At 33.5% G+C, this 26,901-nt stretch overlaps 2 long non-coding RNA genes across 2 annotated transcripts in view; one reads left to right on the plus strand and one right to left on the minus strand.

Moving 5' to 3' along the window:
* Nucleotides 1–1,544: 1,544 nt before the first annotated feature.
* On the minus strand, nt 1,545–8,019 carry LOC118151549 (uncharacterized). The gene is made up of 3 exons (XR_004739919.2): nt 7,816–8,019; nt 6,479–6,564; nt 1,545–1,656 (listed from the first exon to the last, which is right to left on the minus strand). It is a non-coding gene; the product is annotated as an uncharacterized LOC118151549 (long non-coding RNA).
* A 2,535-nt stretch (nt 8,020–10,554) lies between these two features.
* LOC144578773 (uncharacterized) overlaps nt 10,555–26,901 on the plus strand; it is a 49,467-nt gene continuing 33,120 nt past the window's right edge. Inside the window, exon 1 of the long non-coding RNA XR_013525175.1 lies at nt 10,555–10,823. This is a non-coding gene — a long non-coding RNA (uncharacterized LOC144578773). The remainder of the gene's footprint in view (nt 10,824–26,901) is intronic.

Below are 26,901 nucleotides of genomic sequence, written 5' to 3' on the forward strand. Positions count from 1 at the left end.
GGTTACTAAGCTATTCTCCCACAAAACTGACTCTCCCACAAGAGTGAAAGAGAAATAAAATACCCTATTAAATAACTAACTGAGAAGAAGAATGAAAATTACTATCCTCAAAAGGTAGAAATAGATAGAAAGTTAATCAAATCAACTATTCTAAGAAGTTATATCCACAATTTTGTTTTCCTGTGGATTTGCAGCATAAATTAACAGCAACTATGGTTAAACATTCTCAATACTAGAATTTATTTTATTGGGACCCCAGGAGTGGTCCACTAGGCAGCTAATAAAAACACATGCAAACCTTATTTGAGAAATGCCTCCATTTTAAGACCTGAAATCAATTAGGCACAATTTCAGGATAAACAATTTCCCCATCAAAAATCAGACATATGAATTGCAAATAATAAACAGCAGAATCAGGACAGTAAAACATCAAATACTATAATGATAAGTCCCAGAATATAAATTAAACATTTAATATACTTAAAATAAAAATATGGGTAAATAGTAAGAAACATTATAAAAACAAAATACTTAGGAATAAAAGTAAAATAATTAACATTAAAGTTTCATATTATAGATTCAACAACGTATTTGGACTAAGCCAAAGAGAGAATTAATAATCTAGAAAAGGCTAAGAATATTACTGAGAAGAAAGTACAGATACATAAAGGTATTAAAAATTGTAAAAGAGAGATAAAGAAAAATGGATATCTAAATGAGAAGGTCGGTAGTGAAACACACTAAAATGAATTACTATACTCTAGAACTAGATATATCTGAAATAAAATTTAATACAATATTGAGTTAAAATAGCAAGACTGGAAGACAAATAGAATTATCTTTTTGTAAATTAAACACCATAAAAACAAATTAGCTATTACTTACTTATAAAAAAACAGCAACAAAACTATACAGCTGCAACATTCTGTTACATTCATTTGTGACCTTGAAGCCAAAAATGAAATTAAAGATATGTCTAGCGAAAGAAAAGTTTAGAGACTGAAATTCTTAGTGGGTGACATCTTCAAGCTTTCATACCAGTTCAGAACTGCCTATCCTGTTTCATGATACACAACAACACTTACCTGTTAGTGTTTGTTAGTTGTTTTCTATTAGCATCAGCTGAAAGAATCTGCAGATAAATGTTCCTAACAGCTTCATATAAGCATTCCATTCATACCTTGTTTACTTTAGAGTATCATATTTTAAAAATATGCAGCTTTTTTGCAAGTGAAAATTCTCATTTTAATATTATTACTTGAATATTTTATATCACTCTTGGTATTGCAGATGTCTTATACACTTATTAGTCATTACATAGTTTTCTTTTGGAATTTTTGTTATATAATCTTTATCTGTTTATGTCTTAGAATAATCATATTATTAATTATAACGTGTTTTATTTGATAAAATATTAATCTATTTGATGTTTACTTATTTTAAATATTACCTACTGATTAAATTTATTTTACTAGACACATTGAATAATAGATACCAACATATTTAAAAGCAATATTGATTATTTAGTTTTTACTCACCCAAATAATGGGATTTTGGTTTCTCTTATAACCCTCCTACTCTCAGTTGGCTTTGCGGAGGCAGAAAAGTGTGACACCTTTTCTTACCTAAATGTCCCAAGTGTTGCAGCCAACAGTCCTATAACAAAAAGGAAAAAAAAAAAAAAAAAAAAAAAACAGGTTAATGAGAAAAGCACAACTAATTAATTTAATCACAATTTTTGGTGACATGAAAGTCTTTAGAAATGAAGACCTAAGACACGGGAAAAAGGATTTTTATGCTTATGTTCAGTGAAGAATGAACAGCCACATAGAAATGTAATTGGTCAAAGTGTGTCAACTAATGGTAATAGACTGAGCAGAGAAACTCATCAAGTCCTATTTGTTGAGACTCCTTTTGGATTCTCTGTAGCTTTCCTTCCTCCCAGGCAAGCAACAGGACTCCTCTGGAATGAGGGTTTTCAACACAGAAAGAAAAGGGAGAAAATGAGCTTTCTAGATTATATGGCTTGCTTTGGGAGAGAGGAGTTCTAGTTTACATGGCCTGTCTTAGAGAAGAGAAATTCTGGTTTCTATGACTTGCATTTTCTTCTGGTGACGAAGAATGGACAGGAATCAAAAGGATGAGAGGTTAGAGAGACCTTGCATCTGAGGCTGATCTCTTTAAGTTAAAAGTTACGCAGCATGCCAAGGTGCCATATTTGGAGTATTGTTTTCTGAGCCCCAACAGCTTTGTTTACACACAAATATACCCACAAAATATATTGCTTCTTTTATCTAGTACTATGCTATTTAACAGGTAAAATTTCCTCTTGTTTCTAGTAGAGGAGGTGCTACTTTCATTTCTTTGAAGTGATCAATAAAATATTAACGTGATTTGGTTAAGAATAGAATAAGACATATTGTCATATAATTTGATCCAAAATAAGAGATAGCTAAATTAAGGAAAAAAATAATCTTTAGTGAATATTTTATCAAAGCATATCTACTAGAAAATATGCTTCTGTGTAAATCTGTCTTCTAAAACTTTTTATGTCCTGGAATGCCCTTCATGATATTGCTCCAAATAAAATGTCTTATTTCACATCTCTGACAATTATTTTCCATCCTTTCCAATAGATATTAATTCAAAATTTGCTTTCCTATGAAGTTTCTCCAGCCAACTTGATCGATTCATCTTTTCTTACCTACTCATAGGTGATTTTGGATCTTTATAACTCTAGCTTAATTACAATGACTGCCATATGAGTGCCGTTATTTTGTCTATATCCCTACAATATTTAACCCAGTTTGCTGCATTTAGTGAATTCTCATAAGATACTTGTGGAATAGTACTTTATAAAAAGAACCCATTCTGCCAAAAAAGCTTGGCTGTCTCTGATTACTCCAGCCTTACCTCCTATAGATCACTCATAACAATCTGCTCTATTCTGATCAGAACTCAATAAAGAACATATATATGTAAGGTGGTATTATTTTCACAGTAGAAGGTGTGTTTTACTATCAATCTATTATCTGACATGTCTAGTGAAATAAATTTAATCAGCAGCTAATATTTGAAATAAACAAGTGGAAAGTAGTTTAATATTCTTATCATATGACACATTTTAGAATTAATAATTATAAAAACAGTCTAAGATTCTGCCACTCTTTTGGTGCACATTTAGTGAAAGCCCAAGCCTTACAATGAGAAGGATAATGAAATATTACTCCAATTTCTCTAATGTTGCAGGGCAGGACAGTTAAATTTTTCTCAATATAAATATTTACTCAGCTACTGCTCATGGATATAACCATGGTTTAGGGTCTTGTCAGATGTAAGAATTCAGCAGAACTAATTCTCTATGCCTGGAGGTAATAGATTAGTACTAGTAACAGTTGGGCTCTTTGCATCTAGGAGGACCATCAGACAGAATGCACAGCATGGGAGCCATTTTAAAATGGAAGAGTTTATTTTATTTATTTAGAATGTATCTACTGAGTGTCAATATTAACAATCACAGTGAATGAAGATGGCATTTAGTTTATTTGGTGGTTGCTGTTGATACAGAGCAGTTTAGAGTATCTTCTAACCTTGACAATTTGAGCAATGAAGATGCAAAAAAAATAAAAGATGTATATTGTAAAGTGCAAAGAGGTGTAAAAGGGAAGAAAATGAATATGTGCTTGTGCAAATTGAAAGATAATGTTAGCAATGAAGTGATTGCCACTCAAGAATCATATATCTTAGGCAAGTATTATAGAAGAATGAAGAAGGATGAGACAAATAATTCATGTAAATTGATGGAATAAACATCACTCTAATTCCCTTGTAGAAACCCTGTGTTAGAGGATCCTTAATTCCATTCTCTGTGTTTCCAGTAACAGGAATAACAAAGCAGCTGCAGTCATAGGTACATTACTAAATCCTCTATTTTATTAGAATATAATACAGAATTGCAAGCTTATGCATACTGATTGTTTCCTTTGCTAAGCAGAAGCTTTTTAGCTTGATGTAATCTCATTTAACTATCTTTGTTTTTGTTGCTTGTGCTTTTGAGCTGTTACTCAAAAAATATTTGCCCAAACCAATATCCTCAAGCATTTCCCAATGCTTTCTTCTAGTGGTTTCAAAGTTTCAGGTCTTATATTTAAATCTTTAACCTATTTTGAATTGACTTTTATACATGGTGAGAGATACGGATCTCATTTTATTTTTCTGCATATGGATATCCAGTTTTTCTGGGACCATTTATTGAAGAGACTGTCCTTTCCCCAGTGTATGTTCATAATTTGCTATTTCTTGTGGAGAAAAAAAATAGTGTATAATTTCCTCTAAGCACTGGATCATTATATCTTTGACCAAGATGCCTGAAGATTTTAAAAATCTGAGCCAGGAAATATGTGAAAAAAATAAAATCATGAATGTCAATTGAAGTATATCATTTGTAATCACAAAAAATTGAATCACTATGATTTTCATGTTTGTCCCTTCCAGAACTTATATTGAAATTTGATCCCCAATGCTGGAGATAAGGCCTCATGGGTGCTGTGTTGGTCATGAGATCGGATCCCTCATGAATAGATTAATGTCTTTTCTCAGTGGTGAGTGAGTTCTCACTCTACTAGTTCCCACGAGAGAAGATTGTTAAAAAGAGCCTGGCACCACCCCATTCTCTCTTACTTCCTCTCTTCCATGTGGGCTCAGTGTACACCAACTCCCATTTGCGCTTCTACCATGAGATACAGCGTCCCAATCTTAAATGTTTCAGCCACCAGAATCATGAGCCAAATAAACCTTTCATCTTTATAAATTGTCCAGTCTCAGATATTCCTTCATAGCAACACAAAACAGACTAAGAAAACTTCCTACACAGAAGAAAAGAGGCACAAACTATGCCACATCAAATGGCTTTTTGTTACAAACACAAACATCTATGTTGAGTCTGATCAATCATGCATACTCCTTCCCTACTCCCTAGATCCCCAGTCCTGGATGCTGAATGAAGGAGTTTAAGGTGGAGAGGTAGGAAAGCTGGACTTCAGGTCATTCTATGAGATCTTTCCAAGAGTGGGCAGAATCCCCTTCTGCTATAAAATTAATTGACCAGAAAGGCTGCTGCACAAATTTGGTTTCTGACTTTAATTGAGTTGAATTTGCTGAAATTATTTATTTGATTTTAAAATCTTTGAAATAGTTTTGAAATGGATCTTATAGCTAATTGTTGTAAAGCTATGACCTCCCTTAATACCTGTTGTTGGTAAGCATAAATGTATATATATTTATTGCTGCTAGTAAACTAATATTTAGCAAAATTTGCTTTTACTGAATTCATAGGTATGCCATTAGAATTTCTTTAAATATATATTTTTAATGCATTAAAACACTTTTTACTGAAATATTTGTCTACATATACTGAGGTTAACTATGTAAGAATTTGTTAAAATGTATTCTATTTTGCTGCTTGATTTGTATGAAATTTTACCCATATTTACCTTGTCTGCATGTGCCGTATAGGAATTAATTCAAATTTATTGTACATTTTGTCTTGCTTTCTACTTACCATCATTACTCAAATAAATTACAGTGTTTTCTTATACAGAGTTTTGTAGCCTAGTGTTTACCAGTATACAAATACATGTATTATTTCTGACTGTGAAGCCTTAAATTACTTTTTCAGTGCTGGTATATTAATGCTTATACAAAACTTATGTTTTACTACAGGATTTTATCATAACTATCATAACCTATACTATATTTATATCAATACAATATAATTTTACAACAAAATAACTTTAAAATTACTTTCAAAATATGTTAGAAAAGAAGTGCAGAAATTTAATTTCTTGCCCAAAATTTATCAGTACATTTTTTGGTAACTCGTTTTGCCTATATACCTCAAATTCTGGAAAATACAAGGTGGTTTCTGAGCACACAGAAAAAAAAAAAAAAAAAAACAAGCATTCTTTTAGGGTACATCACCATACAACTACCCCCAAAACAGTGGTCTCTTGGGAAACCAGAGCTATTGTGCAAATGTAAAGATCTCTAGCAGAGAGTTTACAGCTGATTCCTTTCTACCCTTCTAAGACAGCTGCTTTCAAAGTACAGTAAATAAGGTCAGATATACCACAATATAACTCAGCACAGGAGCTTAACTAGAATCAATAAGAAGATTCTCATGGACTTAGTAGTTACAGTAGTAAGACAGCAACTGAGCAATATTTTATCACTTAATTTTTGTTCCTAAAATCATAGCTAGCTTATATTTATATTACACACCAAAATACTGGATATTGAACACAGATTAGTACTTGTGATTACTAGTCATTGGCTATATCATCATTAATTCACAGCTAATTTACTAAATATAAACACTGAGTAAACTGCCATACCCCCTTGTCCCTTATATCAATATTACATTAGCCACCAAAATCTGTTTTATAATTTGCTCTGCTAGCATTTTAATTTTTCCACATACCTGTACAGCTCTGTTAATATTCTTAATATTCTTATTTGCAATGTTGTTTCAATCCAGACTCCCATGCACCTACATGCTCATCAAAGCTAAACAAAATAAAACACCACCAATTTAATGTTTCAAAGGAAAACATTTATTCCCTGGCTTGGATAGTTTATCATAATATTGTTCCTCCTCATATTTTCAAGCTTCTCTTCCATTACGACTTTCTCTCTGCTGTATACCACAGTTAAATTGAACTGCTTATTTCTTCAAAACTATACTTTTCATTATGTAGTCTCCTCTAGGTGTGTTGTTTTTTCTTTTTTATTACTGTCTTTTGAAGTTTACTCATTTCAAACACAATTTGAAAGTTCAATTTTGTTACACATGACCATAAAGAATTTTGAAAATTAAAAATTATCTCCTTTAAACTCTAACTATCCATTCTTTGCCCTGTTATGACACATTACCCGCTTTCTTACATGGTAAACTTTATTCATGTCTAATCTCCCTTTCTATATTACAAGCCTAAGGTCAGATGCTTATACCATTTTATATTCCTCATTGTACCTTGCTAGGAACCTGTGTGCAATTCATATTTCATAAATATTTACTAATGAATAAAGTGTTGTCACTAAAATGTAAAGGATTTTGAGAACACAGATATATCAACATAAATTATTAGTTGTTTTTCCAGTTGATTGTATTTTGATCCAAGTGGCTAATGCCTGTAAATATATGATATAAGCTCACTTATTTTTTGAAAATAAATAGTAATGTATTAACAATGTTATCCTTAAGTGTAGCCAGTTAGTGTGTAAATACCAAGGCTTGCAAATGTCTTGGAGATTCAAATAAAAAAATAACATCTAGTATTTGTAAATATTTAGAAGTAATTTTCCTTGATAATATGTATGCCACTACTATAAAGATGAATGAAAATATAAATTTAATTTTTAAGTTACTCCAGTTAAAAACGAGTATGTTTAAACATTGTTTATTTCTTAAAATTAGGAAAAATATGTATCAAGTGAGGTCCAGCATACTGTTTCATCTCTCTTTCTGCTCCCAGATGTCCTCACAAATATTACATCAGAAATTCTAACTTGAAAAGATATTTATGGAAGTGATTAGAGTGGAGATACAGTTCTTTTTACCAATATTATGTTAATATTCAGTGCAGCATGCTATAATCTGTTTTTAAAATAAAAGGATATATGAGGGCATCACATTTTAGCAATTACTTTGTGATTCTCTCCATATCCATCATCAGAAGGGATAATAGGCCCTTTCTTCCTTCCCTCCGAAAATGTTTGTGCAAATGATTTAAACAAAACCTTTTAGATATCACTTACTGAGAAGAGGTGTCCACTGGTTTTGTTTCATGTGCCGAACAAGTCGATCCCATAAAGAGGTATTTCAAGTCTCACTAATAAATCACAGGTTCCAAGGATGATATGGAAGACACAGAATCAGAAGGTTGGAGACACTCTGTAGACAAAAGTAATGGTTATTTCCAATGTAGACTGATGATATTATTAAAGGTTCCATCTAATGCCTTAGCAATATGTAGATTTCAGGTCTTTGCAGTGCTTTGGGTAACAAATGACATAATACTCCCCAAAACAACCAGAAGAAGTTTTAGCAACTAACTTACAAAATTTCAGGGTAGTTGAAATTTTTTATATCCCTGAGGTAAAGACCAAGATTCAGTGAACATGAAGTTATTACATAGTCTAAATTTTTATTTGCTCTGAGGAGCTCAAAGCACTATTCAGGTCCTAGTAAATGTTTTCCCTATGGATAAATAATAATAAATAAATTATTGTAAAAATTATGCAAATTATATCCAATAATTCAATGTGAAAGTGAATAAAATACTTAGGTTATTTCAAACACTTAATGCACTATCAGAGAGTTTCCAAAGTACAATGGTAGTTTGAAGATTGAGTTTCAAAAAATCATATAAACTTTGTCAACATGATATGATAGTTTGGTTTCTGCCAAGATATTAATTTTAAAAAATCTTTGGTAGTTTGAAAAATAACTGCTTTTATAACTGTTCTATATTTGCATAATGCTTTCTAGTACTCATGAGCAATAATAATCTAAAATTTTTCACCAATGTGGCTAAAATCCCTCAAGTCATTTGATTTTTATGACATTCCTTTTAGCAGATGAGTATTATTAACATAATACAAATAAACCAAATATACACTTTTCCAAAGCATATATAGCATTATACTAATTCTTTTAATCATTCCATTGTAAAAACCCACACAATAATGACAGGTGTTTAATACTGATAACATACGATTGTATCTTTTTTTTTTTCTTTCTCTTTTTTTTTTTTTTTTTTTTTTTTTTTTGAGATGGACTCCAGTCTTGCTTTGTTACCCAGGCTGGAGTTCAGTGATGCAATCTTGTATTACTGTTACCGCCACTTTTCTGGTTCAAGCGATTCTCCTGCCTCAGACTCCCAAAAAGTTGGGATTACAGGCATGTGCCGCCACACCTGGCTAATTTTTATATTTTTAGTAAAGACAGGGTTTTACCATGTTGGCCAGGCTGGTTACCTACCTTGGCATCCCAAAATGCTGGGATTACACGTGCGAGCCACTGCACCCGGACTTTATCTTAAGCGAACATTTTTAAATGTTTCTTTTTTCTTCTCATATTAGTAATAATCATTTATAGCATACATTACATTTTAAAAGGTGTACTATTTTAATTATTTACTTTCATTTAAGTTTTTAAAATATTATACAATTTTTATAAACTTACACTTTGAAAATACATAAACTTTTGCCCAGTAACTAATGAACAGTTTGCTTTTGTGTGTCAAATACAAGTCTTAATTTTCCATATCCCATGGTATTTTCCTCATACTTTGTCTCAACCACTTGTCATTAAGATTTTGTACCACCAATCTGCATAAAGCTATTTGGTTTGATATATACATAGCTATCTCATATTTATATATATATATATATGTAAACATTATATATATATAAACATCATATATATACATCATATATCTATACATCATATATATACATCATATATATATACATCATATATATATACATCATATATATATATATATATATATGTATATGTCACAGGATCCTTTGAGTGTCACTTAGCCAGCTGGAAACCTCTGTGGCTGGCAGCACCTTTGCTTGAGTTTTGCTTGCACCCGCTGAGCTGATTTCGCCCACTCAGCTCTTCAGGATGCACTAGGCTCACTCACGCTGCTGGCCCGGATTCCACTCTGGTGGAGGTTGAGCCAGGCCTGGAGCAGTGAGGGGTGTATGAGTGAGTGAGTGCAAGGCCTAGTCACTGCCCGCAGCCAGGTGCACCTGCTCCTCCCGCAGGGCGTGCAGCTCCAGGCACTGTCACAGGCGCCAGCTGTGTGAGAGACTGTGGCTGGACTAGACATACCACCAGCAGCTTCCACTGCTGGAACTAGCATCTGGAAGAGCGGAACACTGCGGCTCCTGAAAACTTGGAGACACAAGCAACTGAGGAGTCCAAAGGAGTGAGAAGAGACCGTGTTCTGTGATGGGTGGCCTCATCGCGCTGTTGCTGCTACTACTGGTCTTCGCCGTGGCGCTGTATGCTCAGCGACGTTGGCAGAAGCGTCGCCGCATCCCCCAGAAGAGTGCAAGCATGGAAGCCACTCATGAGATCCAGTACATCCCATCTGTGCTACTGGGTCCACAGGCCCGGGAGAGCTTGCGTTCCTCCCGGCAGCAAACCCACAATTCCGTCATCGGCGTGCCCATCCGGGAGACTCCCATCCTGGATGACTATGACTGTGAGGAGGATGAGGAGCCACCTAGGCGGGCCAACCAGGTCTCCCGCGAGGATGAGTTTGGCAGCCAGCTCTGGTTCCTGCAGCCCGCAGCTTGGTTAGCTGTGGGGGCGGGTTGGGGGTAGGTGTGCTACTGCTCTTTCCTTCCGGCTGCCCGCAACTTGACCAGGGAAGCGAGGGTGTCTTCTTTAGCTGGTTCAATTCCGCAGCCTCACTCCGGCCCTTGACTCCGAGGCGGGCCCAGTCCCGCCACCACTTCCTATCACGTGGGGGCGGCTGCGCCTTGCGGCAGAGGGCGGGAGGCGTAAGATGTTACAGCTCTGACTCTGGGTATACCAAGGTCTGGGATTCCAGAAGGGTCTACCCTTCTCATGTCACGGCCTGCAGCTTGGCGAGGTGGCCGGAATATGTTACAGCTCCTTTTGCCCCGACCCACAATTTGGCAAGCCAGGAAAGTGTTAAAACCCTATTCACGCCCACAGCTTGGCCTGTCCTGAGTTCTCCTCACATATCCAGAAAGAATGAGGTTACACGGACAACTGGCAGGTAAGGCAGACAAAAATTTTATTAAACCACAGAACAGCTCTCAGTTCTGACTGAGAAGTGGGTGGCTCCTACCCTGGGGCACTAACTCCTGATGTATGGCTGAGTCCATCCAGAGTTTTTATGGGCTCAGAATGGAGAAAAGTGCATACTAATTGGACCGTTGGTGGGCCTGGAAATAGCACCATTTGGTTGACGTAAAGGAATCAAGGAAGTTCTCATTCTGGAGTGTAGATTCTACCTGGAACTGGAACCCCAGTTTTCAAGCTTCGAGGTGTGTTTGGCTTGAATGTCAGATTTCACTGGGGACCCACCTCTATCTGCCTAGGAATTTGTCTGCCTCCTGCTGCTATTTTATATATACATAAATGTTTATATGTACTTGTAAATCTGACAGCACAATGGCATGTCACAAAATGAAGCCTTAACATTATCAAGCAACTATTTAATATAAAAGTAGTAATTATAATTCTAGACCTCCAGAGAAAATCTTATACTATTGCAAGAGGCAGTAGTATATATTGTAATAGGCTCAATCCAGATTTAAATTTATTTTGTATCTATACGCTAAATAAAATATTCTGATTCATAATCGAATGCTAAACATGTTTGATTTAACAACTTAACTGTTGTGGAATTTTTTTTTAGTAACAAAGGCAATTTATTATATTTATTATGATTATTGGATTAAATCATCATTCACTTTATTTGAGCCCAAGAAACCTTAGTAGCTTATGATCACTCTATTCAAAATACAGGGGAGCAGTGGTCTAGGTGGTAAGGTAATATAAGCAAATAAATATGAGTCGACAAAATAATTCATTTTTGCCTTCTTATGGATAGCAATAAGGAATGGACAGTACAACACAGAATAAAAGAGCAGTGTAGGTAAAAGCAATGTAATAACAAAGATAAAAATAATGGAAACATCAAAGGTGGAGAATATTAGAAAGTATTATTTTAATTTTAGTTTCAGGAGTACATGTACAGATTTGTTGTATGGATATATTATCTCACGCCTAAGTCTGGGCTTCTAGTGAACCAATCACTCAAATGATGAACATAGTACCTAACAGGTAGATTTTCAACCCTTGTCCTCCTGTTTCCTCCCCGCTTTGGAGTCCCCAGTGTCCATTGTTTCCATCTTAATGTCAGTCTGTAACCATTCTTTAGTGTCCACTTGTAAGTGAAATAAAGTAGGGGTAATAAAAAGAATAAATTACAGAATAAGAAAACAGGACTGTGTGACAGAATAGTTACAGAAACAATTTTAAAAGACACAAATGGGTTAGAAGAGAAGAAGAAAATAAAGACATTAAAAGATTTTTTTTATGCAGGAAACAGTATCCATGAAACAAGCATTCTGAATATGCTTGTGCTCAATTTTGTCCTATTGCTCACACCAACTTCAGTTATTAAAAATTGAAGCATGATACGCATATAAGAAAAAAATAGAGAAAGGAGGCAAAGAAGTAATATAACAATGAGTCAGTAAAAGGAAAATAAAAAAGAGAACTCAAAGAAATGCATGAAGCTAACAAGAAACAACTGGGTTTGAAGAAAGAAAAGGTGTGATTGTGCTCGGGGGATGCTTGTACAGGCATTAGTTTCAGTTAGCCCATTAGAGCAGGTTTAACAGGAAAAGAGAACAAGTCACATAACAAATATTTCTACTTTATGTCTTTCATAATAGACCCCAGCCTTGTCAGAATGCCCTGAGAGGAAATTAAATTAGATGATTTCATTGGAAAGTGATCTGGAGGCAAAAAGCATAGTTTAGAACCCTTAAGAGCCAGGACCTACTACATATTAGGAGAAATATGTGGTCAATGAAAAAGAATGCCTCAACAATAGAGAGTTTCCGACTTTTAAAAAAAATTTTCCTTCACTTTCTTTGCTTTGTGACAAAATATACATAAGTCTAGTCAACTGGCTCAGATCTGCCTTAGGAGCCTGGCAATAACGTTAAGGTACTCACCTGTATTCGGTTTCTGAAGTCAGATACTGCTATAAAATGCTGTTTGAGAAAGATTCTACTTCCCTCTAAGTGCACTCTTTTCTTCCTGAATATGCTTGTGCTCAATGTTCTCCTATTTGCTCACACCAGCACCAATTATTAAACAGTGATTCTAAATCATAAATTAATTCAATTTGTGTAGTCTTGGATTTTGCTCTAGCAGAGTTTGTTTCTTTGTGCTTTTCTTTTTTTTTAGTATTAGGATAGTCCATATATTTGACAGAAGTTGAGTTTTTGTGGGGAAAGGTTGGTATGGTATCTACCCTACTAGTAATACATAGATCTTTTGTTAATAACCCAAAATATGTTTCTGTGAGTGACAGATTTTTATTTCATAAAATGGTTATATTTGTCTTTTCTAGAAAATCAGTTACTAAAATTAAAGAATGAGAAAGGATATTCTTTTAGTTATTTTTAAATGTATAATTAAAACACTTCTAGGCTTCATTCCTCAGCTCTCCAGCTTCCTGGAAGCCTTTCTGTACCCTCACAAGCAGAATCAGTTACTTTGTGGTGCTATGGTAGAATTTGGACATTATTTGTCACATCATATATTGACTATTTTTGTCAGTTCATGTGCTGCATTTACCTCATCTGGCAAGGTACATACCACATTGTATCCTCTTAGAGAGTGGGTAATTGTGCCATCAGTGGCCAAACTTGCCTTAAGGCAAGTAATATAATTTTGTGGAATTGATTATAAAAAGGCAGGAAAGAAGAGAAGGAAAAACTGATATCTATTTCCATGCCTATCAGGGTGAATAAAGTTAAAACCGCTTATTGAAATCAGCCCTTTAAATACATACTATTATCTACTGCTTTATTTCTACTGTCAAAATTAACATATTCTCAGCCCTACATATATATATATATGCCATGTAAATGTCCGGACACACAAATACACACACACACACACACACACACACACACACAAACACACATTCAAAAATACCCAGCCGCATATATAGAAACAGTATAGATTTTTCAATTTGTAATTTCAACTTATTTCCACTTTAAAAGGAAGTATCTAAATCTTCTGGGGATAGTATAGGAAGCACACACAACTTTAGAAATAATTAATTTTGGCATATTAAAAACAAGGTAGAAAATTTTATTTTTATTAAATAACACATGTAATAAAAACTATATGTTCTTTCAGATGAAGAGATAAATATGCATACAAATAGGTTTGTACTGATGCATAGAAAAAGTATAATTATAAGCATAATTTTTATTGTCCTATTATTGGTTCTGATCATAATAAATATATAAAACTTCTATGTATTTATTAAATTTTTAAATATTAAAATATATTTAGCTAATATTTTGAAATATAAAAATAATTCACCAATTATTGATTATTTGCACTCATAATGATATTATATATAAAGCTAATTAAAAGATAACATTTTGAAAATATTTAATATACTCTCAATTTCATTGAGATAGTAAAATAATTTATATTAACTATGTCAGGGATTTACTAGTGGCTCATATCAATAATGATGATTTATTAAACTGTGTTTCTGGCATGGTATTAAGTGTATAGCATATAATAACCCACATAACCTTTCCACCTACCTTGTAATCATGGAAAATACCCTTCTTTGAAGATTTATAAAAGCAAGGATCAGAAAATCTTTGAAACATGCTAGTAATCTAGTTTGGGAAAGGCACACCCCATATTGCAATCCACCAGGGTTTCTCAACTGGAGTACTATTGACATGTTAGACCCAGTAAGTGTTTTGTTAAATGTGGGATGTTTACCAGCATCCTTGACCTCTACCCACTAGATGTCACTCCCTGACACTGAAACAACAACAACAAATACCTTGGGACATTGTCTAATTTCTCCAATGTACACAAATGTCCTCTTTAAGAAGCACTAATCTATGTGAATCCAAGAAACATGTTCTTAATGAGTGCACTGTACTGTCTCTTGACCTAAGTTTGCTGATAATTAGAGACAACTGTCCCCGAGAGTGACTGTGAGAGAGAACATTGACACATGCTATCTGTGAGACAAAAAGATCTGACATGTATTTACCAAGCATATGCTATGTGTGAAGCAGAAAGAACGTAGACTTTGTTCTGTAGTTTTCACTTGCAATATGTTCACCAGTGTAATTTCTACTGAGACTGAATAACCAGAAAGCAAGGGTGAAAAATATCACCCTTTTAATAAGATTGATTCCGGGTACTGCCTCCTAAAAATTATAATTTGAGAAAATTTGATTTGTATCTAAGTTTCCTCATCTGGACTGTGAGGATAATATCAAGTTTATAAAGCCAATATGAGAAATATAAAGAACAATGTATTTAATATTTCTGGGAAATAAGAAGTGTTCAAAAATGATTGGTCTTTATTATCATGATTGAAGAATGATCAAAAATATTCTAGAGGTTTAGCACAAAGGAAGAAACTTATTTAGGGTATATTGCTTCATAGTTCTAAAATAATTTTAAATATTTTCATATCCAAATCATGCATAGTAAAATAAATTATGTGTTGATTGATGTTATAATCCCTAGGATCCTTTTCTCAATAAACAATTTTTTTTTCTTAAAGTCTGTGAAAGCAAGTACAGCACTGTGGACAAATGTACCTGTGCCAGGAAACATTAGAAATGATTAAGAAATGTGATAGAAAAATCTACAATGGAATAAAATCATGTCTTTGAAAATTCTATAAGGAAAGAAACATTTTGAAAGAATAAACTCAATTGCCTCTAAAATTTATATCTGCAAAATTTTATGCTAACTTTTTATTCAGAAATTTTTTTTGTTTTTGTATTGGTTTTAGTAGCTATGCTCTTTCTATAGAAACCTAAAATGTCAACCAGTTCATAGAACTACAACTGCCATAACAATTTTAACAGCAACCACATCTACAACTTATAACCATGTTATAAATGGAATTATTTTTTAAAAAGGGGGGCAAGTTGTCTCTGATTATCAGCAAACTTAGGTCAACATCACCTTATGTTACTATCTAATATAAGGTAATACGAATTATAGTATCTTGTCAATCAGATATTGGAAATGAATATCAGGGGTATGTATATATGTATAGATATGTACATGTTTAGTATCTACCTACCTACCTACCTATCATCCTTTAATTAGGACTGATCTGATTCTGTAAATTCTCAATAGCTTTTGTAGATTTTGATTACTAATAGATTGTGTAGGCTTTTCATTTCTGAGCCCTTAAAACAAATTCTCAAAGGAGGCATGACCATGTGATATTGAAATGACTTCTTCTGAGCATACATCAACCTTAAATACGTCCTTTGCTCAAATAAGTCTATTAATGTTAAACTGCTTAAATAAAACCAACTTGAACAGGAGACCTGTAACAGCTAGGATAAGCTATCTGGTTTTAAAATGGGGACCAATTTTCCTGGCTTCAAACACTAGTAATCCCCTATTTTAAAATGTCTTGTCAGTGTAAATAAGTCTGGAATTGAAAGTGCTCAATTTGGCCCATCATATTAGACTGAGTGACCTGAATAATATATTCTCTACTGTGTAAAGCAGAGATACTCTCAAGGTTTTAGGCGCCCTCAGCAGCCAAGATGTAGGTGTTCCTGTGATCTTATAATGGACTCCTCCTGCATTCCAGTAATTATCCTTCCATATGTTGAATAATTGCTCTTTCTACCCCACCTTTGCAGAACACACATTACATACTGTCACACAGGGAAAGGGTTATATTTCATACACTAATTTATACTGAATAATGATCAATACTGTTGCTGTCTTCTCATGTAAGTGAGAGAAATGACAGGTGTAACTTATGACAGCTTCCAGGGTGCAGATTGTTTTAAAAATCTATCATAAAAGTGCAGATAGGATAAGTGAAACAATTCACCACATCACATCAGAAATCTGAAAATACTCAAATAGGTTGGAGAATTTAAATTCATATTATTTGAGTATAAGGTACATTAAGGACTGTCCCTTAGTAACTCAACTCTGTCAACTAAATAAAAAACAGTGAATAAAATTATAAGTTAATGTAGTGTTCAAGGACAGAGTCTATGTGGAAATATTAAATTAGTCAAAAGGGTTTTATTCAATGAAACCTTGTATAGGAGAGAGGATGCTTTGCCAGACTAATGCTATCATCTGATTTTTCTGCCAAGTATAACTCTGTGGTGGAGACATGTATCTTTGGACCTAATGTGTAGGTTTTCAGAACCTAACATTATACCTTTGATTTGCATTACTAACAATTTTTTTTCATATTTTAACTTACCAAACAATCTCAAGAGGCTTTTGCTTCTTATATAGCTTTTCAAGGGTAATAGAGTAAACACTGGTCAGGCTGACAATCCTGTTGTTTCTGTTTGGAATGTTATATCTATTGCTGGAAAAATTAACCTTTTTGTTTTATTCATTAATTTACTTGCATTATATTGTTAGCTGAATCCATAATCCTGAGTCTGAATAACTCTGCTATTTAGTTGGGACCTACCATGGTGGTTATCTTTGTCTATAATATTCTTCTTTCAACTTCCACATCAGATATATGCACTTTTAGAGCAAAAAATTTTGTAAATATTCACCCAAGTCAATTTATTAACTTAGATAGTGTCAGAAGTGCAGGAGATTGCTGAAAATTTTTAGTCCAACCATTGTGCTGATTTAGCACAGGGACTTTTTTGAATGTTCTCAAGAAACTAAAAAAGTGAATTGTAGCATATGAAGAACTATCCGAGTCCTTAATAAATCATTGGACATGCAAACCTTTTCACTGTTGCATATATAGAATAGAAAATATTAAAAACAACAGAGTTTGTGTAAGTTTATACTTTAGGTATAAGAAATATAACTGAGCACAATGGATTAAAAAGAAAGACATGGTCAAACTATGCTGTCTGTAAGAGGCTTCCTTCTGATCCAAAGACATAATTAGGGTGAAAAAGAAGGACTGGAAAATGTATTGGATATAACACCAAAGATGTAGGCAATAAATGAAAAATAAAGACTAATTTAAATTTATAAAAACTAAGAATGTTAGTGAATCAAAATACACTATCAACAAGTAAAAAGACATCCCCCAAAATAAAAAAACCCTGTATATTATATGTCTAATGAAGGATTAATTTCCAGAATATACACAGAATTCTCAAAACTGAACAATGAAAACCAAATGACCCCATTCAAAAATTGGGCAAGAACTTGAATAGATATTTCTTCACAAAGATATACAAATAGGCAATAAGCACATGAAAAGATACTCAACATCTCTAATTATTAAGAAAATGTAAATCAAAACCACTGTAAGATACAACATCATACCCATTAGGATGGATACTTCAAGCAAACAGAAAAGAAGTGATAGCAGGAATGTGAAGAAATCAAAACACTTGTGCACTGTTGGTGGTAATGTAAAATGGTGCAGCACTATGGAAAACAGTATAGTAATTCTTCAATAAATTAAAAATGGAATTACCATATGGGCCAGTAATTCCACTTCTAGGTATATATACAAGATTTCAAAGAAATATTTTTATACCCAATTGATAGCAGCATTATTCACATAGCCAAAGGTAAAAGCAACACAAGTGTCCATCAACAGATGAATAAATAAACAAAATAAGCTATATATATACAATAGAATATTATTCAGCATTAAAAAGAAATGATAGTCTCTCACATGCCACAGCATGGAAGAACCTTGAGGACATCATGCTAAGTGAAACAAGACAGGAACAAAAACACAAATACTGTATAATTTTATTTATATAAAAGTACCTAGAATAGTCAAGTTTATAGAGACAGAAAATGGAATTGTGGTTACCAAGTGCTACAGAGAAGAAGAAATGGAGAGTTACTGTTTGATAGGTATAGAGTTTAATTTTTATAAGATGAAAAGAGTTCTGGAGACATATGATATTGAGATTGCTCAACAATATGGATGTACTTAACACCATTTAATTATACACCTGAAAACAATATGGCAAAGTGCTACATCTCTTTCATCTATTCCTATACAAATTATCTTTTTTGTGGAACAGAAATTCATGCATTACCTAGAAAATCAAAAGCTCCCACTAATTTAAAAAGAAATCATCTAGAAGGAAAAATTAATTACTTGTAATTTTATTACAGGTAAACTTAAAAAATTGAATATAAATCTGTTTTAATATAAACATTATTTCCAAATATATTGTAGTGATATTTTTGCTCAGTACACTAAATAATACAGTATGATGTAATAGAAAAGAAACTGAACTGGAAGTCAAAAAATTGACTAGGTTCTTACCTTGATATCTAATTGGAAAACAGCAAAAAATAAGGACAAAAATGCCTAGCATTAAGGCAATCGTCACTTGTCTTGCATATTTCCTAGCTTTTTAATCATAGGTAAATTATGCAACTTACCAGGGACTAGACTTACTCATATATAAATTAGTAGAAAAATAGCACCTATATCATGAGATCTTTGAGAGGATTAATAAAAGCATACTAGAGATGCATAAAAAGAACAAAAATGAACAGGCTTTCAGAGCTTAATGAGTTTAGCTATTATGATGATGAAACCTAGATCCTTATGGTACTTATAACTTTAATTACTTGTTTATATTATCTATTTCAATCCCAACGACACATCTATGTTGTACATACTTTTTTTTTCTTTTCTATCTCTTTCTCTCTTTTTTTTTTTTTAGATCTAGTCTTGCTCTATGGTTGTACTGGCGTGCAATAATTACCCTATATAGGCTCACTGCAACCTCTGCCTCTCGGGTTCAAGCGATTCTCCTGCCTCAGCCTTCTGAATAGCTAAAATTACAGGCATGTGCCACCATGCCTGACTAACTTTTGTGTTTTTAGTAGAGACAGGATTTTGCCATGTTAGCCAGGTTGGCCTCCAACTCCTGGTCTTAAGAGATCCACCTGTTTTGGCCTCCCAAAGTGCTTGGATTATTGGCTTAAGCCATGGTGCCCAGTACACAGTTATGTTTTGTAATCTCATAAGAGATAATGTACATAATTTTATCATCCCTATTTTACTGCTGTAAAAAATGAGGCAGAGTAAATAATGTCATGTTTGAAATTCTAACAGCACAACTTTCTATGTATGACATTTAGGAAAATGAGAAATTTTACATAACAGAAAAATAATACACATGAACTAGCATGATAGCTTAGGAGTCTAGAGAGTTGATTATGGTAAACTGGTGAAATAACTTGACTGGTATAATAAGAAATTTAATATGTTTTAGGGTGATACTGATTTAGTATTGAGTCCTTAAACAGCCAAGGTCAAAAGAAAGTTATAATTTTCTATTTGAAAAATATTTAGACATTACAGAATATTAGAAAATAGAAAAAAAATAATTTATTCCACTAGTCTAAAGCTAATATTTTATTTTGTGTGCATCCCACTTAGCTTTTTTATGCATATGCATACATTGCAAAATTATCATCACAATGCACATTTATATTCTATTATAATGCCTTTTTTCATTTAACATACCCTTTTTATTTTTCTCAAAAATGATATATAATTTTGACTGATTACCATCCCTAATAGGCATATAGTTTGTCCTTAGGAATAGTTACCATAATTTATAATTTAATTAACCATTCCTCTGATGGACATTTCAATTGCTTCCAATAGTATTGTATTATAAATAATATTTACATGTCATTGTGCATAAAACATTCTCATAATTTTCTTCATGTTTAGAAGTAGTGATACAAAGTCAAGACATACAAACTTTCTTATGGCATGTGATATATACTGCTGCTAATTTTTTCCCTAACACTTTTACAAATGTTCACAACTACCAATTTTCCCATAACTTGGTCAACAAGTACAAGTTTGTTTTTCTTTGAAGATTACTAATAGGAGTGTGGAGGGAGGATTTCTGTTACGAGGTAGTGTATGGGATGATATTCAAAGGTAAAGTTTAAAGTCCAATCAAAATTAAGGAGTTGATGTGAATAACAATAATGTTAATTTTGTATTTATTAAGTACTTTATATGTGTCATACTCTGAATTCTGGATGCTTTACAGGCATTATTTAATTTACTCCACAGAGTAACCTTAGGAAGTATTTAGCATTATGAAACCTCCTGCAGATGAAGACCCTGAACACAAAGATACTAAGTAGTCAGATGAAGTAAAGCTTTCTGAGTAGCAGATTTTGGACATAAAGAGTTATTAAATGAGGGTCCAAGTAAAAAGCATAGTCAAGCTTTCTGATTTCATTTCAATTTTTAAAATTATATATACATCATTTCTCAGTCCTGCCCATAAATGTTATTATAACTTATATATTGATTTTTTATTTCCTTCTTCCCACGTGTTCAGAGAAACTGATCTCCACATATTTCAGAAGCATATCATACTGACTTCTCCTTCCTTAAGTATTTTAGTTAAACCTTCTAAAATACCATTTTAAAAGTTCTATTTATGTTGTAAATTGATAAATTCTTAAAGTGGCTAAAATATTGTGTATTTTTCACTTCCTTCTTACTTAACTACACTTCCATCTTCTTTCTCTTATTTATAATTTTTTTATTTCTAAAGTCAATGGCATTTATTAATTAATAACTTGTATTGATACTTCCTCAGTTACATGGATACAAAGTAATTTTTGTCTACTTCAATATTTTTTGCTCTATATTATATAACTATGTAATGCTTATATTTGATAAATTATTAGAACTTCTTAGATTTTTATCCTTTTCAAACAGTTTGAAATTTATAGGAATATAAAACAGGTTTTATTTTACCATCTCTTGAAGTGATGAATATAGAAATGTAAAAAGAAATTAACTAAAATGGACTCGGTAAACTCTTGTGACTTGGTTGCCTGGCAATATACTATGCTTTCCTTTCATATTCAGGTAGATTTAGGTTCACCTTAAGATACTTAAGGTGAAATATAACCAGAGCTAAGTAAAAATGTCATATGACTTTATGTAAACCAAAAGAAAATCAAGCTTTTGCTAAAGCATTAAACTATTGTGTGTGTGTGTGTGTGCATGTATATGTGTGTGTGTATATAAAGCTATATATATGATGTATATATGTATATGTGTGTATATATGTCTGTGTGTGTATATATATGTGTGTGTGTGTATATATATATATATAAAGAGAGAGATCTTTTGAAACAATGTCTGGAGAAGTTTGTCCTTATTACATTTTTGTTTGCAGACAATTTGTAATTTTTAAAACTTATGAAATATCTTCCTGGCCTATATGCAATGCCAAATTAAATTTGATTAAAAAAATGTATGTGGAATATATGGTCTTTCTTCTACTATGGTATTTAGCAACATTTAAATGATTAAAACACTATATAATTTTTGGAAGTTCCTCTAAAGAATGAATAGCTCCAGTCCCAACATAAATTACCCTAGAAAATAAATGTTGAAAATAGTTGTAATTCTATTCTCTGTCCCTGCTTTAAGACATCGTGGACTGTTGTTTTTAAAGGTACAAATCCTTTTGTTTCAGAGACGTTAGTATTCCATGAAAATGCTCAGAAGTATTAGGTGCTTTCTTGAGTATATACAAGTTTGGGAAACCTAATGTGTCATACTTTTAATTTTTACTAAGAGCACTAAAGTTATTTCAATAGCTGTTATAATGGAAGAAAAATATTAATTTTACTGAATTGTTGAAATGTGTTGATTGTTGAATATTTGTTATCAATATTTGAACTTTCAGTGTTAGGTTCAGTATATTTTTCCTTTTCACATTGATCACTCAGCTTGAAAGAGAAATACCTTTTTATGTGTAATAGTACTAGATCTTATAATGGACACTATCATATAACCACATTTTAGGAGATACAGCATAACCTCAAATTGTTATGGCTTTTTTTCCTACTGTAGATAAAGGTCTTTGATTGATTAAAATGTCTGTGGTTTTGAATAACCACCTTTACTAAGTCTCAGAGGTAGGTCACTTTGCTCAATTAATTTATAATTGAACATGTTTCCTGTGGTAGTGGCATTTGTAAGGGCAAAATTAGAAATTGTTCCTAAAATATTATATTAATTTAGATTAGATGACACAGTACTGTATATAGTATTTTGTGGTTTGAAATGAATATAGTGTGATGTGCATAATATATGAAGAATGTTTACTCTTCATTAGTTTAAGGAAATATACTCCTTTGTAAACTACATATACATGTATATTTGTGCTTAGATTTATAATATGGTAAATACTTTGCTTTCTTCTGATTCTATTCATTTCCCTGAGGATTTAAATTGAAATTCTCCAAGAACAGCTTCGTCCTCCAAAATTGAACCTGTACTTCTTAACTGCTTTGTGTGTTCAACATGGTATATGTGATTTAATTATATTTGTAACTTGCAAATCAACAGTGCAATTGGGTTATCAACGTGCTCCAGTATAGAGGAACACGTTGCTAAATATATAATCAGAAGAGAAATGTTTTAGAATGAACTATTTTATAAAATCAAAAAATATAATGTATGCCTTATTATACAATATCTTTAGATTTATATGAGAGTATGGGCATCTTACATATTTTAATACATGTATACTAATATTCACAGATGCATAAGTGTATGTCTGTGGTTATATGCAATACATATTATATGTTAACACACATAATTTTGTTTAATTGCCTTTTGTATTTGTATGCACAGCTGCTTCTCAGACTAAAGAAGGTTACTATTTCCGAATAACATTTTTGCGGAAATTACTAGTTGGATGAAAATAAAACAAAACATTTTAATTATAGATATATAATTCTGAATTGAAGTGTGTGTTCTCGGAGAAAAACAAAAAGTTCTAATGAATCTGTGAAGTACTTGCATTACATTTCTAATAGTAATGTAACATCCAATATCCACTTTAGCATTAATCATTGATTTAAAGGCACATGCGCTGTCTTTTGATTAAATGCCAAATTGCCTGGAACAGGCATTGGCAATTAATTCACTGCAAATAGAACACTGACAATAAAGATTATAAAGGGGCTTCACTTTTAATTGTGAGGAAGTGCTCAATGCCATGGAATTTCTAATTCATGTTTATTACTGAATCTCCTACTGAGTTTCTACTCTGAGGTAGGCAATAAGTTGTCAACATATTTCCACAGTATATATAACAGTCAGGTAATAGATACCAATATTTCTTACATCTCTAATTTGTTTATTTGGTTCTCACCCTCTGCAATTTTTTTCTGGGTTTTAACTTAATCATTGAGGAATATTTACTCTGGGTGAGACATTATGTTTCTGCTCAGGTGAGCTTGGGGGTGAACAAGCTGATCTGCCCGTTTGTGACAGTAGGTAGCTAGTAAGCCATAAGCAGGGCAGGAGAGCGTTCCCTCCAACACACACCAGGAGCGTCAGGCAACCCTCAGGTGATGGTCAGGCAGTCCTTCACTGTTTCTCTGAAATAATAAGTGGTCACAGCTGGCGCCAGGGAAAGGCGTTCTCCTAATTCAAAATACCTGAAACTGATCAGCAGCTTCCCGAAAAGATCACAGGAGGGGGGAGAAGTAATGCAAGATCCCGAAACTAGGCCAACAATAGAAAACCACAAGTAAAGAGGCAGAGCTGCGCACTTGGTGTCTCAAGTTCAAGTTGCCTGCTTGGCTCTCTTCCAAGTGTACTTTCCTTCCTTCCTTTTCTTTTTTTTTCTTTTTTTTTTTTTTTTTTTTTTTTTGAGACGGAGTTTCACTCTTGTTACCCAGGCTGGAGTGCAATGGCGCGATCCCGGCTCACCGCAATCTCCGCCTCCTGGGTTCAGGCAATTCTCCTGCCTCAGCCTCCCGAGTAGCTGGGACTATAGGCACAGGCCACCATGCCCAGCTAATTTTTGTATTTTTAGTAGAGACGGGGTTTCACAATGTTGACCAGGATGGTCTCGATCTCTTGACCTCGTGATCCACCTGCCTTGGCCTCCCAAAGTGCTGGGATTATAGGCGTCAGCCACCGCGCCACTTTTTATAAACTTTCACTCCTGCTCTAAAACTTGCCTCAGTCACTCTTTCTGCCTTACACTCCTCAGTTGAAATTATTTCTTCTGAGGAGGCAAGAATTGAGGTTGCTGTGGACCCATACCAGTAACTACCACCACTAACAAAGTGTGGTCCATTAAAGCAATAAACCCAAAATGAAAGAGTAAGCCTTTAGTCAATTGTTGATATAATCAAGAGGCTAACATCAGAGTAGAGGGTGATGCTCCCTGTTTCTTTTACCCTATGCAATGACACACAGTGGGGAGCCAGGTAGATCAGCAAAGACCTGGAAGTCATCTTGCTGTTCAGGAAGTCCAGATAAAAGACTCTGGCAGGTTTATGGTCCCTGGGGTTTGGGGAGGTAGAAGGAGAGGAGGGATATCAGTGGAAAAGTATTTCAGATTGAGATTGAGAGATTGATTCAGATTGAGAAAAGGATCAAGGTTTCCCTCTTCTTCTCCCTCAAAAAGGCCTCTGTAGAGATGCCTGAAGTGATCCTGGGTTCAAGGCTTCATATAAAGAGGCCTAGGAATAAAGAAATAAAGGTGTTGGGGCCGGCAGTAAATATTGTAAATATGCATGAAAATATGTATGCATGACCGGCAGGACAGCATGAGCAGCTGGAGTCCTTGGGTGTCACTCCCCTTAAAGACTATAATGGACTGGCTATGTACGAAGTCTGGTGTTTGCAGGGCAGTACACTCCTCTGAGGCCTGTCAGGTAAAGCCTTTTTTATTGCATGAGGTCTGGCCTGAAAAGTTCCACATAGGTTTTTAACCAGGTGCTGGACTTCTCATTATGTTAATAGTTGCATTCATTAGCGCTTTTAATATTCCCCATAGCCCAATGTGATTGTCTGCGCTTCATTGAGGAAGGAACTAGGGGTTACACATTGTTAAAAAACTTGCCTAACTTTACAAAAACATTTTATAAAAGGGTCAGAGCTTACCTGACTGTAAAACTCACATTTATGTCCTTATATTATATACTGTTTCCTAAGTAAATCTCAAGTAACACCATCATTGAAAGAGGTCGTTCTCTGACTTTTTTCTATACAGTTTTCTTTTCCTTGTCTGAATTTAATCAAACATACTCTGCTAATTTGCCTAATTTTATAAATCTCGTTTCTTAATGTCCTGTTTTTAAATGATTTGAAATAGATGGAAATCATGTTTCCTCAGCCTTCACTTTATACCTGTCTCTTTGTTATTAACCTGACCAATTTGAGTACTGTTTTGAAAATTCTTTCTCTCATTTTTTTCCTCTTAGTTCAACACTCTCCAATCTTTGAGTTTCTTCTAGTTTGGTCTTTCACATGTTGGACAACAGAGGCATTATTGTGTATTAGCTCCCTCTAACCCTAGTGAAATTTCCAAGTTACGCATTTTTCCATCTGCTATTTGTTCTGATACATTATATTTATTTTTCTGTGCATCCTTACACATTTTTTTAACAAAAGGTGTAAGTAATACCTTGGTAGGATTGGGGTGTCAATGTATATGCTGCTTCAGTGTCAGTGTAATGTAATTCCACACAGATTACATTACACTGTAATGCAGTTCTCTGTGGGGGAAAACAAAAGAAACAACTCAAATGAAACAATGAAATCTTTTATAATTATATTCTATGAGCAGTAGAGGTGGAACAATGAATATAGAAGGATACTGAAAATAGTAGAAGTCTTAGCAATTCTGTGTGTGAGGTCATGGTATATTGAGATATGCGAACGAGGGATTTAAGAATAGTCTACAAGACCTTGATATTTCAAGTCCTTTAGAAATCATAACAAGACCAGGACTTGTGCTTTGTCTGGCTATATTAAAGTTACTTTATTTTTCATTTTTTTTTATAATTTCCCCCCACCAGCTCATAAATTTGCTAGAAATATATAAAGCAATAAATAATGCTACAGATTTCAAAGCCTCTATCTTTCATTCTCCTAAATTGTTATCATTCTTACTCTGATAAGTCAAATGACTTTTTTGATGTCTAGGTAATATTCTTTCTTCCTTTCCAAAGCCTCTCTTAACCCCACTTCCAAATCTGAGGCTCACAAAATGAGTCTACTTTCTTGGGGGGCCCCTGTGTCC

The sequence above is a fragment of the Callithrix jacchus genome, chromosome 1 (assembly GCF_049354715.1).
Source record: "Callithrix jacchus isolate 240 chromosome 1, calJac240_pri, whole genome shotgun sequence".
In the NCBI taxonomy this organism is placed as follows: domain Eukaryota; kingdom Metazoa; phylum Chordata; class Mammalia; order Primates; family Cebidae; genus Callithrix; species Callithrix jacchus.